At 37.6% G+C, this 20,755-nt stretch overlaps 1 protein-coding gene across 10 annotated transcripts in view; it reads left to right on the top strand.

Moving 5' to 3' along the window:
* AP3S1 (adaptor related protein complex 3 subunit sigma 1) overlaps nucleotides 1-20,755 on the top strand; it is a 128,017-nt gene that overhangs the window by 928 nt on the left and 106,334 nt on the right. The window lies entirely within an intron of this gene.

Below are 20,755 nucleotides of genomic sequence, written 5' to 3'. Positions count from 1 at the left end.
TGCGACTGTCCCTACCTGAAAGTTAGGATGGCAGCCGCTGGTTTGGCATTTCTCTCCCTAGGGAATGGGGTCTCGTTTGTAGCTGTTTTACTACGAAGAATGGTCATACTCGTAAAACTCTCCGTGGAGTGTAAATGGTGTTGCAAAAAAAAAATGCAGGAGGTTTTAAGGGGGGGGGTAAAGATAAGTCATTTCTCAATGATTGAGGGAGGGTTACAGACATAAGTTCCTGTCTGAAGGCAAAATTCACCACTAGGTAAGACGTAAAATTGAGCTGTCAGTGTTAAGGAGTCATGTAGAGGTATTAACTATTGGGTCGTATCGGGGCATTTTGCTTATAGTCAGAAATGAACTTTCAGTTAAATATTGAAATTGTGCCAAGGCTAGCACTTCTGTGTGGATGAACCCCACGTGGAAATGATGCCTGCCGTTAAAAATTAAATGTGAAAATGTCACTTCGCTTAAAATGATAATGCAGTCTGTGGAGGTGTTAGCTGAAGTGAGAAATCTTGAGCTTATTCCTCATTTCCTTAAGTAGTTTTGCTTCTGCTGGTGATAAAGAATATTTTCTTCTGTTCCTGTTTGGTTTTAGTATAGTATAATTCAAATACTAATGCTCTTGTTTACGAACTCGGTATCATTTTTTCACCCAGAATAAAATCATAGTTGATCCTTTTGAGTGGGGAAAAAAAAAATGCCCTTCGCTGTATATTGTTACCCATTTGCCTAAAATACAGTATTGGTTTTTATTGGAGGAATCTTTTTCTTAAAACCGTATTCCCTAGGTCATCTGTTGGCAGTATAGAAAAGGTATTTTGCAATACTGAAACAGAAATCAAAGATGTGTTTTTTCATAGCTACACTTAATAACAGTATTCAAAATAGTAAGTTTCCTGGCTAATTCATGATATCAGTGTAACCACTCAAGTAGTGTAGAATCTACAGAAAGATGTATTTAATTTGGAAATCCAGGAATACATCTTTCTCTTGTCCAAAAATGGGAGTAGAAGTACCTTTTACCTTTGCTGAGAGGTAGCAGTGAAGGTTACTGTGGGAAGGCACTGGTGCCTGGCATCACTGGCAATTCTCGTGTCATTTTTGGCCATTGCATTAGTGACAGTGTTACTGGGGACAGGGAGCTAAGAGGTGTAAAAAGAAGAATCTAGTGCTCACTGGACATGTAGAAGTGGGAATGCCAGGAGCTGTATCTGTGCATTAGTCTTTCCTAAATTGGGTTTTGCCAACTATATATTTGTTTTTGTTGGTCAAGAGTACTGTAACATAACTTATTTCAGGGCAGAAATCTTTTCCATTCCTTTATGCCATCAGCCAGTTTGTCAGCATATATTCATTTCATGCTTACCATGTCCAGGCAATGTTTTAAAATCTAGAAATGAACAAACATAACTTCTGCTCTTTCAGCAGGGGGATGGACAAAGCTAATAAGAAGTAAAATATATATATACCACGTCAGATAGTAAGTAGTAAGTGCTGTGGAAAAAATAAAGTGGGGTAGGGTGACAAGGGAGTGTGAGGATGACAATTTAAAATAGGATAGTCAAGTAAGTTCTCACTGAAAAGGTGACATTTGAGCAAAGACTTGAAGTAGGTTAAGAAAGCTAGCCTTGCAGGGATCTGAGGGTAGATCATTCCAGGCAGAGGGAGCAGCAGATGCAAAGGCCCTGAGGATGGAATGGCTATTTGCAGATCCTGTCCTGTTTGAAGAACACCAAGAAACAGCATGGCCAAAGCAGACTATGTAAGGAAAGAGTATTTGGAAATGAGGTCTGTTTGTATAGGGCTTCAGAGTTATTCTATTCTCACTGCCTGGAATGTCCTTCCCTTGCATTACCAAATGTCCAGATTTGACCTCTTGTTCCACATTTAACTCAAAGATCACTTAAGCATTTCCTGAAGCTTTTTATCTTGCTGGATGACTCCTCTTGGTTCTTAGAATTTTATTTTTATCTTTATTATGGTACAGTATTCGGTTTCGTATCCTATAATTCCTTGGGGCATCCTGTGGATTCCTTGAGAGGAGGTATCAGGTTTTAGATATATTTGTGTCACCCCTCGCAATCAACATTTGAATTTTGAAGATAGAAAGCTCTCAAAAGTCTTTGCTTAATGTATTCATTAGATTCTCCTAGCCTGATATGGAGTTTGGGTTAAAAGTGACTTCCTAAGGCTCCTTCCACCTTTTAAAATTTTGTCCTTCATTAACTGGAGGTTTTAAGAATTCATGCCTTCAGGATAAAAGCAATGGTGGAATAGCTGTTACTTCAGCTGTTTCTGTTTTAAGTTGAAGAAGTTTCTAAGAAGTATGTATTCAACAAGACTGACAGTTTTGAATGTAATTTATTAAGCAGCCCCTAAGGGTGTGGTCCTGATAAGATGCTGAGATTTGATTCCAACAGTAATGGTTTAGCACTAAGCAATTTGAAAACTGTTGAACCATTTGCCAACCAGTTGCCCTTATTGCATTGGATTTCCATTCCTCATTTATCCTTTTTTTTAAAAAAGAGTTTATTTATTATTTATTTTTTAGTAATCTCTACACCCAACATGGGGCTCCAACTCACAACCCGAGATCAAGAATCACGTGGTCTTCCAACTGAGCCAGCCAGGCGCCCCGTCCTTCCTCTTAATACAACAATTTATATGTTCATCTTTACCCTTTAATAAGTGCAGATTTCTGTTTCCTGCTGTAATAGATTATTAGATTTTTTAGATTTGATTGTGCCTTCCAGCTGCTGTGAGGTGTGATATATATGAAGTCACACATCTATTTTGCTAAACTGAAGTTTTTGGTTCTTTCAGCTAGAGTCATATATTAAGAATTCAAGGGTGGACTCAGAATGTTGTCACCTCTTGTTTTTGCCCTCTATTTCCTTGAGCTATGACTGCAGAAGTTCAGGTGTTTTTTCTTGGTTTAATTGTTTCTTTAATTGTTGGTTAGCCCCAGCAACTTGGCAACAATAAACTTTAGTCTTTTAATATTTGCTTGGCAATATTTGTGTATTACAATAAAGAACTAATGAGATGTATAGCTAATAAGCCAGATTTATTTATTTTTTTTAAGCCAGATTTATTTTTACATAGCCATCAAACAAAACCCTTGGGTTTTGATTCCTTTGTTATTAGTAAACCATGACATGTCACTATAAATAAAGTGAACATGTTTTTCTTTTATATGAATTATAGTAGTTGTTTCCACAGATACGAAAGATTGTGCGTGTATAAAATGCACTGTTCATACATGAGTTACAAACTGTTATATATATGAATTGCCTCAATTTTCTTATAAACTAAATCTGATTATTATTGTCAATTAAATGCAAGCCCTAGAAGGGACCAAAGATTTTCTTTCCTTTTTTGAATTTGTTGACATAAAAAGCAAAATTTATAAATATATGTAAGTTTTTTTTCCTTTTTAAATTTTTAAGAAAGATGCATCCATGTATACTGGTATCTTAGTGACTCTTGAGACTGTGGCAGATGGGATAGTTAAACTTCTTTTTATGATCAAAATATAATTATAAACAGTTCTAAGCATTAAGGTGTTAACACATGTTAACATACACTATTTGAGCTGTTTTGTTAAGAAGAGAATTCCAAATGATTGATTTCTTTCCATATTAATTAGGATGCTTTTGACTGCATAAATAAGGTTTTATGTAGTCTGACTTAAATTTGCTTGAAAAGAACCATATTAGGATACATAATAGGAAGTGCAGAATAGTAGATTCCAAAGTTATTTGAGTCAGCAAATTAATGACTTCATCACAGATCCAGTTTCTTTCTCTGCCTTGCTCTTCCCAAAGTTGTTATTAAGAGGCTGGTTTCCTCCTTGAAATTAGTGGTAACCAATTCAGTCTATAAGCAGAGTGTGATCTGTTCCTGCCATCCTAGAGTATATCTTCCCCTTCAGTCTGGTTAGTTCTACCCAAGATTAAATAACAGATTACACTGGGGCGCCTGGGTGGCTCAGTCGGTTAAGCAGCTGCCTTTGGCTCAGGTCATGATCCTGGAGTACCGAGATCGAGTCCCGCATCGGGCTCCCTGCTCAGCGGGGAGTCTGCTTCTCCCTCTGACCCTCCCCTCTCTCATGCTCTCTGTCTCATTCTCTCTCTCAAATAAATAAATAAAATCTTTAAAAAAATAAATAAATAAAATAACAGCTTACACTAATCAGGACCCACCCTTGGAGCTGAGGGTGGACACGTGAATGAATTTAGTATTCTGTTGGAAAGGTGTAAGAGAGGAGTGGATGTTGGGTAGGCAAAGAGGTGTCACTGTTCCCTCCTGAGTAGTGCACATTATTTCTTTTGAATAGATACTATTATTTCTTCTCCCATAATTTTACATTGCTTCTGAGGTGGTTAATACCAGGAAAGACATATTGATAATATGTGGTTCTGAACATGTACCACAGAAGATCTTAGTTCAAGGTATTCCTTATATCAAAGGGTCATTGAAAAATTCAAATTCTAATATAATCATAATTTTTGTAGGAAGTATCCTTGAAGTCTTGCTTTTAAAAAATTAATATTAAACCTGTTGAAAATTGTAAAGAAGGAAATAAAATGTTTGGAATTATAGTGATTTTCGATTTTCATGGAAAGGTTGTAAATAAGACAATATTAGAGGTCATTCCTCTGCCTTTCAAAGAAGCAGAAGGCCTTGTGTAGGGTGGCTGTATTATGTTTCTTTAGTAAAGTTGTTGACTTTAAATTACTTAATTTTTAAATACATTTCCTTTTTTGTGATTATGTGGAAAATATTTAAGTATTAAGATTGCTAAGGTCATCTTAATTTCACCATTCATAGTTAACTATTAACATTTATTGTATTTCCTCCCATAATGCCCCAGTGAAGAATATACATGTTTTAGACATTAATAGCATAAAATGAATGCATTGAAAATGTTGGTGGATTTATAGAACATTTGTGGCTTTAAGATAACCAAATATGGGGGCACCTGGGTGGCTCAGTCGGTTGAGCGTCTGCCTTTGGCTCAGGTCATGGTCCCGGAGTCCTGGGATCGAGCCCCATGTCTGGCTCCTTGCTCAGCGGGAAGCCTGCTTCTCCCTCTCTCTGCTCCCCTGCTCCTGCTCTCTATCTCAAAAACAAAAACAAAAACAAAACAAAACAAATATGGTAATGTCTGGCTATTCTGTTGTTAAAATGTTTAAAAATACATTAATGTAAATAGCATTTAGTAATTTGCATTCATTGTTTTCTCTGTGTATGTCTTTCTTTTTACAAAATTGAACTTATATATGTGACCTGGGTGTATGAGGGCCCTTCCGTTTTCTCATCCCGAAGGGAAATCTTTGCTGATTTTCTTTGGGAAGTCAAAGAATTCTTTCTTGTCTGGAGCACTTAGAGTTGTCTTTGTCCTTGTGAGTTGTGGATGTCTTCACCATTGCTGCTAAACCAAGGTGATTGTGAGTTGTAGTCCACCTAGACGAGCCAGTCTTCTTCCAGCCTCTTAAAACTCTCACATTGGGATAAATTATACTTGTTCTTTCCTTGCCCATTCTGCCTTATCAGCCTTCCCCTTACCAAATCCTTTGAACTGACATATAGATACACAAATTTTTTTTTACAGAAAGATCACACGACCCTCAGAAGGCTATTGCAGGGTAGGAGGAATGAAGGTCAGCATTCTGGCTAATAGGTGGGACGTTCTGAGACTTCAAGCGGAGGCACTTCGAGACAGGGCTTTGAGAGGAGGGGGGGGTCTTTTTGGATACTCCCTGACCTGTCCGTTGTACTCTCCTTTCTCTCGTGCCCAGCCCGTATTTCTTCCACAAATATTTGTGGTTTGTGTGGCCCTGTTCTAAAGCACAGGTAATGTTGTGATGACTAAGACAGATAACATCCCTGCACTACGAGTTTTACATTCTAGTGATAGGACATAGACAATAAACAAACTATGTATAAATTGTGACTAGCCTGAAGAAAAATGAAACAGTGATGGGGGAGAGAGACTATTAGATAAGTGCATCAAGGAAAGCCTCTTTCAGGACGTGACATTTAAGAAAAGAACCGAATGAGGTAAGGGAGTGTATGAGAACTGCTGAGGAAAGAATATTTCAGGCAGAAAATGGTGCAGGATCCCTCCAATGGGACCAAAGTAGGTGTTGAGGAATAGCAAGAAGACAAGCTGGGTGATCACAGGGCAGAGTGGTAAGAGATGAGGCTGGAGAGAAGGACAGGGCCAGCCGCTTTCTCATCTCTCTCAGTCTGATGCCATCATCCCCAACATGCTCTCTGTAAGAAGAGGTATGTCGCCTCGAATCCCATGTGTGGTTTGCACAATTGAACGGTGCTTCTGGCCTCTACAGAGTAGGCACTGGTGCTTTCTTCTGCTCAGTCATTTTCTTCTCTACCCCAGTTATCGTTAGGCTCCACAGAGTGGGAGTGCTAGCCCAGCAAATGAAGGTAAAGTGACCACCCCACTTCTGTGCAGCCTCGGTACTAAGGAGACCTGTGATCAAGCTGGTTCCATTTCCTAAGTCACCTGTGAAGTCACGAAGAAAAGCATTTATTTTTCTCAGACATCTCACAACCTTAATTATAGGTGAGCACAGTTTATATGAAGCCCAGTAGACCACCTCTATTAATTGCACTGAGAAGCGTTTACGTCTTTCCTGCCTTGTTTGAAGCCTGGTGTAATTTAAGAATCACTGGCTGTCAGTCATTGTTCTCTTTGTTACCCAGGAGAAAAGGGCTCTTTTTCAAGGTGTCAGACCCATTGAATTGTTTTGATTTCTGTGTGCTATCTAATTAAATGGGGAAGAGTACCAGTTCATCCCACCACACATATTCTCTTTCCTGTCATTAGTATGTCTTAGTGTGACAGTTCCAGGTTTTTTAAGATGGAAAAATATACATAAAATTTACCATTTTAAGCATACAGTTCTGTGGCATTATGTACATTCACATGGTTGTACCACTGACACCACTCTCCACATCTGGAACATCTTCATCTTTACGAATTGAAACTTTGTACACATTAAACACTGACTCTCATTCTCCCCTTCTCCCCGCCGGTGGTTGGCTGGCAACCACTGTTCTATTTTTTGTCTCCATTTGACTACTCTAGGAATGTCATAAAAGAGGAATTATACGGTATTTGTCCTTTTGTGACTAGCTTATTTCACTTAGTAGCACGTCTTCAAGATACACCGATGTTGTAGCATGTGTCAGAATTTCCTTACTTTTTAAGACTGGATGGTCCCTTATATGTATGTGTGCACTGCATATTGTTTACTTGGATGGCTTTAACTTTTTGGCCGTTATGAATAATCCTGCTATGAACATGGGTCGTTAGGTATACATGGGAATATAAATGTACAAGTATCTGTTTAAGTCCCTGCTTTTCCTTCTTTTTCCACCCCGCAGTGGAATTGCTGGATCCTCGGGTACTTCTGTGTTTAATTTTTTTGAGGATGTGCTGTACCATTTTCCATAGTAGCTGCACCATTTTACATTTCCACCAGCAATGCACAAGGGTTCTAATTTTTCCACATCCTTGCTGATACTTGTTATTTTCAGTTTTTTTATTACAGCTGTGAGGTAGTATCTCATTGTGATTTTCTTTTACGTTTGTGTAATGACAGTGATGTTGAGCATCTTTTCATGTGCTTACTGATTATATATCTTTGAGGAAATGTATATTAAGTCCTTTGTCCATTTTTTACCTGGTTGTTTTGTTGTTGTTGTTGAGTTGTAGGAGTTCTTCATATATCCTTGATACCAGTCCCTTATCAGATACATGATTTGCAGATATTTTCTCCCAATCCATGGGCTGCCTTTTCACCCAAGCGATGGCATCTTTTTTCAAAGGATAAGGTCCTTTGATGCCTGAAAGTTTTTAATTTTGGGAAGGTCCAGCTTATCTTTTTTTTTGGTCTCTGGTGCTTTTGGTGTCATATCCAGAAAATAATTTGTAACAATTGCATAATAGTTCATTGTATAATGTATCATAATTTATCTAGCTAGCCTACTACTGTGGACTTTTATTTTCAGTAAGGTGGGTTTTTTTTCGATGACAATTAAATAAGAAAATACTTACTGACAGATAATACAGACTAATAACAAAATTAATAATAACAGTTACCTTTATTATTACTACTACTTTCTACTTCCTGCTGTTGGTTGGAAGATTATGTAGCTAAGGAATTGTAGAATATTCCAGAGATTGTTCTCAGGTATTTTTTGCATTTCTGCAGAATAAATTATCCCTTTGTAGGCTTTGTTTTGGAATGAACTTCTTTGTTATTACAGAATACAAAGTCCTCCAAAATTCTTCTGAGAATAGTTTCATAAGGAGACTTTTTAGGAGAAAGTTAGTTAATAAAACTTGCCCTAGCTTTTTTTTTGAAGAATGACCTAGTCTTTAAAAGATACAATTCATGGGGCACCTGGGTGGGTCAGTTGTTAAGCATCTGCCTTCGGCTCAGGTCATGATCCTGGGGTCCTGGGATCGAGCCCCGCATCCGGCTCCCTGCTCCGCGGGAAGCCCCGCTTCTCCCTCTCCCACTCCCCCTGCTTGTGTTCCCTCTCTCGCTGTGTCTCTCTCTGTCAAATAAATTTAAAAAATCTTTTAAAAAATAAAATAAAAGATAAAATTCACATGCTATAAAATTCACCCATTGAAAGTGTACAGTTCAGTACAGTGTATTGTATTCACAGTTGTGCATATGACCATCACCATAATCTAAATTTAGAACATTTTCATCAAACCAGTTGAAACCTAGTACCCATTAACAGTCACTCCCCAGGTCCCACTACCCCCTATTCCCTGGCAACCAGTAATCTAGTTTTCTGTGTCTAGAGGTTTGTTTATTCTGGATGTCTCATATAAATGAAATCATGAAATGTGTAGTCTTTTTTTTTTTTTTAAGATTTTATTTATTTATTTGACAGAGAGAGAGACACAGCAAGAGAGGGAACACAAGCAGGGAGAGTGGGAGAGGGAGAAGGTGATTTCCAGCCAAGCAGGGAGCCCGATGCGGGGCTTGATCCTAGGACCCCGGGATCACGACCCGAGCTGAAGGCAGATGCTTAATGACTGAGCCACCTGGGCACCCCTGAAATATGTAGTCTTTTGTGACTTGCTTTTTTCACTTAGAACGATGCTTTTAAGATTCACTGTGTTATACAGCATGTATCGGTACTGCATTCCTTTTAATGGCCAAATAATATTCAGTTGTATAGATAGACCACCTTTTATTTATCTCTTTGTTATGTGATGGATGTTTGGGTTGTTTCCACTTTTGACTACTATGAATAATGCTGTGAACATTACATTCGTATACAAATATTTGTGTGGACATTTGTTTTCTTTCTTTTTTTTTTTTTTAAAGATTTTATTTATTTATTTGACAGCGAGAGCAGGGAACACAAGCAGGGGGAGTGGGAGAGGGAGAAGCAGGCTTCCCACTGAGCAGGGAGCCTGATGCGGAGCTCCATCCCAGGACCCCGGGATCATGACCTGAGCCGGAGGCAGACGCTTAACGACTGAGCCACCCAGGCGCCCCTGGACATTTGTTTTCATTTCTCTTGGCATATATCTAGGTGTGGAATTGCTACGATAACTCTAGTTGTCTGAAGAGCTGTCAGAGTGTTTTCCAAATTGTCTGTACCATTTCACGTTCTCATCAGAAGCGTATGATGGTTCCAGTTTCCCCATATCCTCATTAACTAACTCTCGTTACTGTTCCTTTTTTGATTCTGACCATCCTGGGGGATGTCAGGTGGCATCTCGTGATTTTGATTTGTATTTTCCTAATGATGAATGATGTTGAGCATCTCTTCATGTGATTATTGGCTATTTGCATATCTTCCTTGAAAAAAGTCTTTTCAAATCCTTTGCCCATTTATAAGTTGGGTTGTGTTTGTATTCCCGAGTTGTAAGAGTCCTTTATGTATTCTAGATGCAAGTGTCTTATCAGGTATATGATTTGCTTATATTTCTTTCTATTCTGGTTGTTGCCATTTTCCTGCTGATACAATTTGTAGCACAAAGATTCTTAATTTTGGTGTCCAGTTTATTTTCTTTACTCGTGCTTTTGGTGCTATATCTAAGAAAGGTTTGTGTAATCCAAGGTCATGAAGATTAATACCTGTGTTTCCTTCCAAGAGTTTTGTAGTTTTAGTTCTTATGTTTAGGTCTATGATCCATTTGGAGTTAGTTTTATATATGACCTGAGGTAGGGGTCTAACTTCATCCTTTTGCCTGTGGCTGATTTTCCCAGCACCATTTGTTGAAAAGATGACTGTTCTTTACTCATTCATTGAGTTGTCTTGGTCTCTTACTCCAGCTACCTGCCCCCCCCTCCAATTTTACCTTGTTCTTGAGTTCTCAGACCTTTCAGCTGCCACCATGGTTCAGACTCTCTCTTTAAATATTTTAAACTCTGTCACCTTCTCAGCTATGTGTTTTTTAAATTAAAAAAAAAAAAAGGGTCTTTGCCACTTAAACTGGGAGATGGTATAGTGGGTGGTAATTTTAGAGTGTTAATAATAGCTACCATTTATTGAGCACTTTATTGTGCTAAGTGGCTTTAATACATTTTTATACATTGTGAGGGAAGATACCAGAGGGTTTTTCTCTAAAGAAATTTAATGAAGGATCTGGGCCAAGGACTAAAACTCTTTACGCCTCGTTTGGGATTTAAGGTAGCCCCATTCTCATTGCTTGTTCTTTATGCACTCGGGCTAAAGTGAGGCCTACTCACAGAGCACGACGTCTCTGTGCAGACTTCCTGCTTGGGAATCTGGCAGAAAACCCACACTCGCTGAATTTTCTTTGCTGGGACCTTTTCTTTTTCATGATTTCTAAATGTTGGGGTGTTCTCAGGCTTAGCATTCATACCTCTCTTACTTTTAATGAAAAGTTAACTAATTGTTTCTCATATATGCACCTTGCTGTCCTGATCCCATGCTTTTGCCTAGTTTTTTTTTTTTCCAGCTTTGAATGCCATCCAACTTCATATTCTCTATTCTTTGAATTTGTAAATTCTACTTACTCTGTAAGTCTCTTTCTAGACAATCTGTCTCTTCTTTGAAGATGATGATCTTGCTATTGAAAATCATTGTTCCCCTTTACCTCTTGTAGTATGTTATTTGTATAATTCTTACGTCAGGAATTAATTGCTCTCTAACTTTTATTACAATGCATCTATTTCTCTTTGGGAATATTAAAAAAGGCAAGATACAGAACACTAAATAAAAGTTTTAAATGGTTATATTCATTTTATTTCTTGTTTTAAGCTCTCAGAGAAAAGGATCTGTTTCTCTTTCATCTTGGAAATCCTTGATATTCTAGCATCTAGCAGAGACAGTGAGTGCATTTTTAGAAAAAATTCTCCGAGTGTGTGTGGGAAGGAGGGAGGAGGATTATGACATATTTACTATTTGACTAGAGGGACGTTTTGGTTTTAAAGTTGCCTTTATGACATATGTATAAGAACAGGGAAGGAGGGGCACCTGGGTGGCTTCTGCCTTCGGCTCCGGTCATGATCTCAGGGTCCTGGGATTGAGCCCCACTTCAGGGTCCGTGCTGGGCGGGAGCCTGCTTCTCCCTCTCCCACTCCCCCTGCTTGTGTTCCTACTCTCGCTCGCTCTCTCTGTCAAAGAAATAAAATCTTAAAAAAAAAAAAAGAACAGGAAAGGAACATAGGAAAAGAGAAAGTTTTGTTAGTGGGTTACTGAGTCTTTAAAATTAATTTTCATTAATACATTAAGAGAAGTATTTATTCATTTATTTTTAAGAGAAGTATTTAAAACAGTAAAAGTTGTTGCCTTTATGTAACTCGAGTTGTCTTTAGACTGATGTAATCTAGGCGTTGTGACCAACTGAAATGTGTCTGTTGACTTCTGTGATGAAGCTATAGTGTTAGGAAATCAGTTCTGCCTGAAGCAAGCTCCAGGCTTCTTTATGAGAGCTATTAAATTAAATTGATTAATAAAGAAAGGGAAATTGTCTTATGTCAGCAGAGACTTGATTTGTTTAATCTTAGACTTTGGATGTTTGATTAATATTGTAAGGCATTCTTTCTGATAGTGATTTTCTTAGATGAGTATTGCTGGCATTTTAAGAAAGATGATTATGAGCGGCAGTCTTGAAGTTTATTGAGAAATTATTTTCACTGATAAAATAATAAAACATAGTTAAGGTTTAGTTTACATAATCTGTAATTTGTTTATAAACAATAACAGTGCAAAAAGGATAACTTTCCTTAAAAAAAAACTCCATATAAGATCTTTACACCTGTCATTAGAATTCTAGAGCTTATTTTATAGACAATCCCAAAAATAGATGTTTTAAGTAAGTCATTGTTAATCCATGCTTAGTATGTGCCAGGTATTGTTTTTAAGAGCTTTATGTATTTGAACTCAGTCCTCCCAGCAACTGTACGAGGTAGATATTATGTTATTCATGCTATAAATGTTATGTTATTCAGGCACAGAGAAGGTAAGTAACTTGTTCAAAGTCACAAATTTAATAAAGAGCATATCCAGGAACAGACCCATATAGTCTGGTTGCAGGTTCCATACTCTCCTCCCTTCCTTCTTTATTTTTACTTTGTTTAACAAAGTTATACAGACACATAGCTTAAAGGATCTAACAGTTTTTCTGTAAGGCTTATTATGAAAAATAACATTCTTTCATTTTCCCCTTCCCACAGGTAAGTACTTTTAGCTGATTACTCAGTATTTACGTATCTCTAAATAATGTGCTTATTTTGCTGCCTGATTTTTTTTCAGTTGCTGGCATAATCTGTTGACTTCTGCTATTGAAAATGTTTATTTAGCTCCTCACCCTCTCCCCCCCCCCCCAACATCTATATCCTTCCCAGTCTTCTCACTGTTATTTCATAATATTGGTTAGAGCAGTATCTGGTGTTTTCATTAATTTCCTGTGTAAATGCTTTTCTTCCCTGAACCATGTTGTAAATTGTGCCAAGTTTTTTCTCTCCTCACGGTTTATTTTCCTTGGAAATAAACAATCGCCTTTTTCTTTGATCTAGTTTTTTATTTACTTATCACTAATTCACATCTTTGTCAGTTGTCTCAATCATGCTTCTTCCATCAGTTTCATGTTCCTGAAGAAATCTCTTCTGGAATCTTTTGACTAGGCCCAATCTAGACCTGTTGGATGGCAGATGTCTCTGTTATCTTTGGAATATCGTTAGCCTGTTTTTATATTGGACCTCCTGTTGCTTGATTGCGTGATTTATTACCTTACCAAGGTGGAACATGTCCTCCAGTAACTTCTTGAGAAAGGCCATAAGGAGGTAGATTATTTGAGACCTTGCTTGTCCGCAGAGTCTTACTGTAACTTCACATTGTCTGTTCTATAGAATTCTAGGTTGGAAATAACTTTCCCTCAGAATTTTGATGGCATTGCTCCATTACCTTTTAGTTTCCAGTATTGCTATCAAAAAGCTTGAAGCAATTTTGATTACTTTTTCTTTGTGTATGATCTATTTATACTGTCCAGCAAGTATGTAGACTCTTGTTTTTCTGCAATTTCTAAAGTGTCACAGACTCTTGTTCTGAGGCTGTTTTTATTAGTTGTGCTGAGTACTTGACAAGCTCTTTTATTCTGGAAATTCTTTTTCTCTCTGCTTGAAAAATTTCTCCATTTTCTCTCTTCTCATTTTGAATCTCTTTTTATTCAGCATTCCTCTTGACTTCTATTTTTCTTATTCCTTCCCTTCTGTTTTCTGTCATTTTGCCCTTTGGCTCTATTTTGTGGTTGACTTGTTTACCAACTTTATTTTCCAGTGTTTCCCCTGAGTTAAACAATTTCTCCTTAAATTTTTAATCTCCATGAGCTCCCTTTAAAATTTCTGAATGTTGTTATTTTATAGTATGCTGTTCTTGTTTTATAGTTGCAATTTCTTTATTACTTCTCTGATACTAATGATAAATATTTTAAAATTTTCTCTGCCCTACTTGGTTTGTTTTCTCTGAGTTACTTTCACTCTGTATTTTGTCTTTATGTCAGAGCTGTCTTCAGGTGTCCAGCAATCCATGATTGCTCCTGTCTAAGGGTAGGATTCTAAAAGCTAGTTAAAAAGTCTGAATCCATGATCAGGAGTTGCCGGTATGAGCTGTACTTGAGAGTAGCAGGCTAGGCAGCTTAGCTGGTGTAAAAATGGCAATTGCTGGGGTGGGAGGATGGGTTAGCCTGGTGATGGGTATTGAGGAGGGCATGTTCTGCATGGAGCACTGGGTGTTATGCACAAACAATGAATCATGGAACACCACATCTAAAACTAATGATGTAATGTATGGGGATTAACATAACAATAAAAAATTTTTTAAAAAATGGCAATTGCTGTTAACAATCCCCCAAATCTTAGTGGCTTAACACAATAAAAGTTTATTTTTCACATCAAGTCCAATATTGGTGATCCTGATGAGCTAGAAACATCTTTGTGGGCATTTGGTGGTTCTTGAGGAAGGGATCAAAGGAACTTCTACATCTAGTTAACACGGGAGATCGTGCAGGAGTTTTTATATTTTTAACAACCGGTTCACCGGGGAAGAAAGAGCTGTAATTTGTAGCATTTGCTACATGGTGTCGGTACCCCCATCCTGGCCGGTTTTCACGCTGTCAGCATATGGTGTCACAGAGTGCAGAACTGGGAAGAGAGAACACAGGTATCTTTCAGTTGTGGCAGCTCAGTTCCATCGCAACTACCAACCACATTCCACTGGCCAGAAGCTGTTTGGGTGGGTCTACGTTAATTCAAGGAAAAATGAAAAATGTTGAATTGTGTGTCTGGGGAGGAAAGGAACTACATTCTGGTGAACAAATAACAGATTCTGCCTTTGTTGGAACTCCCATTGTCATTATCTGGGAGTTGATAATGACAACTAGAGCTAAAGTAATGACAGAGAAGTTTGTGCCAGGTTCCTGCCTAGAGGGTGAAGCAGGCCTGGCTTAGGTATTCTGGGAACTGACTGAAAAAAGGGCTAGCATCAGGTATGTGTACATTTTCCTAAATTCCCTGTTTTCAGTACAGTGTCTGTATTTGCTTTTTAAAGATTTTATTTATTTGACAGAGACAGAGCACAAGCAGGGGGAGGGGCAGAGACGGAGAGGGAGAAGCAGACTTCCCACTGAGCAGGGAGCCTGATGCGGGGCTCGATCCCAGGACCCCAGGATCATGAGCTGAGCCTGAGGCAGACACTTAACCGACTGAGCCACCCAGGAGCCCCTGTATTTTCTTTTTATTGCCTAATGGCTTAAAACAGTACAAACTTGTTATCCTACAGCTCTGTGAGTTAAAGTCTAATATGGGATTTACTGGTCTAAAATCAACATATCATCAACACTGCATCCCTTTCTGAAGATTCTAGGAGAGAATCCATTTCCTTGCCTTTTCCAGCTCCCAGAGGCTGCCTGCATTCTTTGGCTCTTGGCCCTCTTCCTCCATCATCATAACCAACTGAATGGCATCTCTTAGATTATTCTCTGGTCACGTCTTCCTCTGACCACAGCCCAGGAAAGGCTCTCTGATTTTAAGGAGCCATATGATTAGCTTAGGTCCAATGAGATAATCTGGGATAATCTTCCCAACTCCATGTCATTACTTTAGTCACCCCTGTAAAGGCCTCTTTGTCATGTAAGGGGATATATTCATAGGTTCCAGGGATTAGGATGTTGTCATCTTTGGTGAGCCATTATTCTGCCTACCATAGTACCCCTTGCTCTCCAAAGACCCTCTCTTTTATTTACTCCTTGAAATATGTTTACAGACTTTTCTTGGGGATGGCAGAGGGAATTTAATGGTCCTTCTACCTCTGAAGCAGTCCTCCTTATTTTACACTCCTCTTTTCATCTTCTCTTCCAGAAGTACCTAACAGCGCCAATTCTTGAGCCTTTGGCTATTTTGGGATACAGATTGGGTTAGTTCTTGGGCTTCCCTGTCACCAATTTGGGGTTAAGTTTTCCGAGATTTTCTTAATACTTGACCCCTCATTCAGCCACTTACTAAATTCTCTTGCCCTGTGTTCTTTCTCATTTTCCTCATCCTCGTGGTTTATGCCCTTAAAAAAAAAAAGGAGAAAGGAAAAGATTTTGATACTGTTTTAGCTGGGGTTTGAGAAGGCCACAAAAATAGATGTTTTTGTGCATTTAATCTACTGTCTTAATTAGAGTAGAGCTCATACCTTTAACTACTACACCATACTGCCTTTCCTTTATTGCCCCCCCCTTTCAGAGTGTGTCATGTAACCCTGATGTTTGAAAATATAAATGAATGTGGATCCCATCTTCTACATCCGATATTCATTTATTCAGTGTACTTATATTGGCAACTCTATGCCAGCCACTCTGTTCAGCATTTCAGATTTAAAGATTTGGAAGGGGTTGGAGTCTGATAGAATTCAGTTATCTACAAAGGAAATTTGAGCACACTGTTAGAAGTATATGTTAGGAATAGAAACAGTACCATGGAAGACCTGAGGAAAAAGGATCTATTTTTTCCTGGGAAAGTAAGAAGAGACTTGACAAACCATCATGTTTGATCTGAGTCTTAAAAGGCTGTTGCTACGACGTGGATGGAACTGGAGGGTGTTACGCTGAGTGAAATAAGTCAATCAGAGAAAGACATGTATCATATGACCTCACTGATACGAGGAATTCTTAATCTCAGGAAACAAACTGAGGGTTGCTGGAGTGGTGGGAAGGGGGAGGGATGGGGTGACTGGGTGATAGACACTGGGGAGGGTACGTGCTCTGGTGAGTGCTGTGAATTGTGCAAGAGTGTTGAATCTCAGATCTGTACCTATGAAACAAATAATGCAATATATGTTAAGAAAAAAAAAAGAAGAAGATAGCAGGAGGGGAAAAATGAAGGGGGAAATCGGAGGGGTAGACAAACCATGAGAGACGATGGACTCTGAAAAACAAACTGAGGGTTCTAGAGGGGAGAGGGGTGGGAGGATGGGTTAGCCTGGTGATGGGTATTAAAGAGGGCACGTTCTGCATGGAGCACTGGGTGTTATGCACAATGAATCATGGAACACTACATCTAAAACTAATGATGTAATGTATGGGGATTAACATAACAACAACAAAAAAAAAGATAGCAGAAGGGGAGGAATGAAGGGGGAGAATCGGAGGGGGAAACCAACCATGAGAGACGATGGACTCTGAAAAACAAACGGAGGGTTCTAGAGGTGAGGGGGGGTGGGAGGATGGGTTAGCCTGGTGATGGGTATTAAAGAGGGCACGTTCTGCATGGGGCACTGGGTGTTATACACAAACAATGAATCATGGATCACTACATCAAAAACTAATGATGTAATGTATGGTGATTAACATAACAATAAAAATTTTTTTTAAAAAGGCTGTTGCTAGATAATGGGGTGAGAGTAGGAAAATAGGAAGGGAGTGCATAGTGAGAGGTTCAGTGCGGTTGAAGAGGATTGTGTAGGAGAGAAGAAATAGATGATGAAAGCTCAGAGGTAGGTCAGGATTCAATTTTGGAAGGTTTTGTTTATGGCCTGTTAGGGAGTTTGGATGTTACGTCAGATGGAAACCAGAGGACTTTAAGAAATGAAGTAACAAATACTGTTATTTAGGAAGTAATTCTGGTGACATAGGTGAGATGGTTTGGAGTGGAGAGACAGGTGGCAGAGTTAGTATTTAGGTGGCTCTTACAGTATTCTGGGTAAGAATAAGAATCTGAGTTGAGATAGTATCTTTGAATCCAGGTTTACTGTTGTTTCTGCAGTTGAATTAACAGGGCTTGGTGACCCAATAGACATGGGAAGTCAAAGGAAAGAAATCATCAAGATTTCTGGCTTAAGAGACAGGATGAATGGTAATGCTATTAAATGAGGTTAGAAATATAGTAATAAAAATGGGTTTTGTTGAGAGGTACAAACTTCTAGTTGGAGTAATTATGTCACAGAGATGAAAAGTACAGCCTACGGAATGTAGTCAGTAACATTGTAATGATGTTGCATTGTGAGGGTGACTATACTTACTGCGCTGAGTGTTGAACAATGTATGGAATTGTCAAATCACTTTTTGTACACCTGAAACTAATATAACATTGTATGTCAATTATACTTGAATTTAAAAAAGAAAGAAAAACAGATTTTAGGAGAAATGGTATGTTTTGGTCTTTCACATGTAAGTTTTAATATCACTTTATGGATTATAACTGGAAATGTCTGTAAGCTGGAAATACCTATTACCAACTCAGAAAAGAAGATAGGCTTCTCTTAAGCACTAGGGATATAGGAGAATGAAAGATTAGGGAGATAGCATGGTCAAAGCCACAAGAGGAAGTAAGGTCATCCAAGGGACATTGTTTAGCTCTAGATGAAGACTAGAAGGAGGTGGTGGAGATAGATGATCAAGCAAACCTAATAAAGGAAGAGGGTAGCTGTCTGTTACAGTGCTTTTTCTTCCTTCCTCCCTCGTTCTTTTGAATATTTTTATGAAATATTGAATAGATACAAAATAAATGTATATATTGAATATCTGTAAGATATAGGAACTAATACTTTAATTGCTGTGTGTTCACTATCCCCTTTCAAAAAAAATTACCAGTACCCTTGAAGTCTTTCTGCACCTCTCATATTCTATCCTGTTCTCTCTGTATTTAAGAGAGACACCACCACCTTGAATTTTTAAAAATCATTCTCATTTTTGTTTTATCACATTTTTGTCCTCAAACAGTTCACTGTTTAGTTTTACATGTTTTTGAACTTTTAAAAAGTAGAATCATAGTATTTATATTCTTCTATGACTTGATTTAAGAAAAAATTCAACATTTCTAAGATCATTACTGGTGTTTTATATAGTTTTAGTCATTCATCTTCATTGCTCTGTGATATTCCATGCAGGAATGAAACACAGTTTATTTATACATTTTTGTATTGATGGACATTTTACATTGTAAGTTTTTTGCTGTTACAAACAGTGCTGCTATAAGCATTCATGTAAACATCTTTCTGAATTTCTTTAGGGTGTAACTAGGAGTTGAATGGATACCTTTGTCCTTGGGTATGTTCATGTTTGGCTTTACCAGGTAATGCTTGTGTGTTTCCAGAAGTGGTTGTACCAATTTACAGTTCTAATAGTATGAGTGCTTTGTTGCTGCATATTCTTGCCAATACTTGATATTGTTAGACGTATTTATATATCTTCACTGATAGTTAAGTATACTTAATGTTGTCATCGTAGTTTTTAACTAGTAGGGTTTTTTTCTTTTTTCTTTTTCTTTTTCTCCTGTATGAAGTTGAACATCTTTCATAGTTTATTTACCATTCTAATTTCCTTTTCTTGATGACTTCCTAAGTTCTCTTTTGCCAAGTCATTTTTATTTTGAGATGTTTATCTTTTTCTTACTGACGTCTGTTTTTTATATATACTGGATGTTATTCCTTTGCCAGTTTTTATGTACTGCAGCTATATTCTTTGTGTTTGTAGCTCTCATTTCTTTTTCTGGTGTCTTTTGATCATTAGGAATGCTTGCTTTGGTGTGATCAAATTTGCCAGTCTTTTTCTTTATGGTTAGCCTTACTTTGTGTCTTATTTAAAAGTCTAGCACTATTACAAGGTCATAAAGATATTTTCCTATTATATTTTTAAAGCTTTATAGTTTGAGCATTGACTTCATTTTAAACCAGCCTGGGAGTGATTTTTTAGTATAATGTCAGAGGCCTAAGTTTAATGTAATAAAACAGAACAAAAACAACAATTTTTATTCTGGTACCATTCACGGAAATGTCCTTCCTTTCCCTACTGTTCTATAATGCCTAGTCTATGTTTTAAATTTAATTACCTTGTATTTGTGTGGGTGTGTTTATGGTTGAATGCCATTAGTCAGTTTCCCTATTTCTGCCTCAATATCATGTTATCTTAATTACTGTGGCTTTGTAATAATTCTTACCTGCTCAGCAGGCCCTCTTACATTCTACTGGAGAGTGTCTTTGTCATTCTTGTCTTCTGATTTAATATATATGTTTTGGAATCAGATTCAGGTTTTTAAGTTTCTCTTTCTATCTCTTGGGATTTTGAGTAGAATTACCTTGATCCTTTGGAACATTTTAGAGAAATTGAGTCATTCAGTCTATAATCACTGCATTTTTCCATTTACTGATCTCTTCTTTAATTTTTTTCAGTAAAGTTTTGTATTTTCTCCATAGAAGTCTTGCATTTTTTGTTTCAGTTATTCCTAGGCACTGCGTGTTTTTTGATGGTATTGTATGTAGTATCTTTTAAAAATTTTATCTTCCATCTGACAGTTGGAAAAGTTTGGAATTGCAACAGTTTTGCGTGCTGGCTCTGTCTTGTTATATCCGTTAATTTTAACACATTTGTGTAAATTGTATTAGATTTTCCACATGGAAAATCTTGAGGTCTGTGAATGACAGTTTTATTTCTTTCAAATTCTTTTATCTCTTATTTATTTTTCTTGTTTTTCTTGTACTGATGACAGCTGATATGGCACTGAATAGGAAAATCATTATCAGTTAACCTGTCTTGTTTCTGATCTTAAAAGGAAGAAATTGTTTAAACATTTTGTGAATATGTTTGCAAAAGGTGTTTTTTGGATAGTCTTAGCTAGAGAAAGTTCTTTTTTTTTTTTTAATTTGCCAAGAGTTTTTTTTCTTTTTATTCAAGAATTGATGTTCAGTTTTATCAGATGCTTTTTCTGCATCTATTGAAGTGACCTATGTTTTCTCCCTCAATCTGTTA

Source organism: Leptonychotes weddellii, chromosome 7 (assembly GCF_054177405.1).
Source record: "Leptonychotes weddellii isolate Sample4059 chromosome 7, ASM5417740v2, whole genome shotgun sequence".
In the NCBI taxonomy this organism is placed as follows: Eukaryota; Metazoa; Chordata; class Mammalia; order Carnivora; family Phocidae; genus Leptonychotes; species Leptonychotes weddellii.
This window is presented reverse-complemented; position numbering and strand designations above follow the sequence as displayed.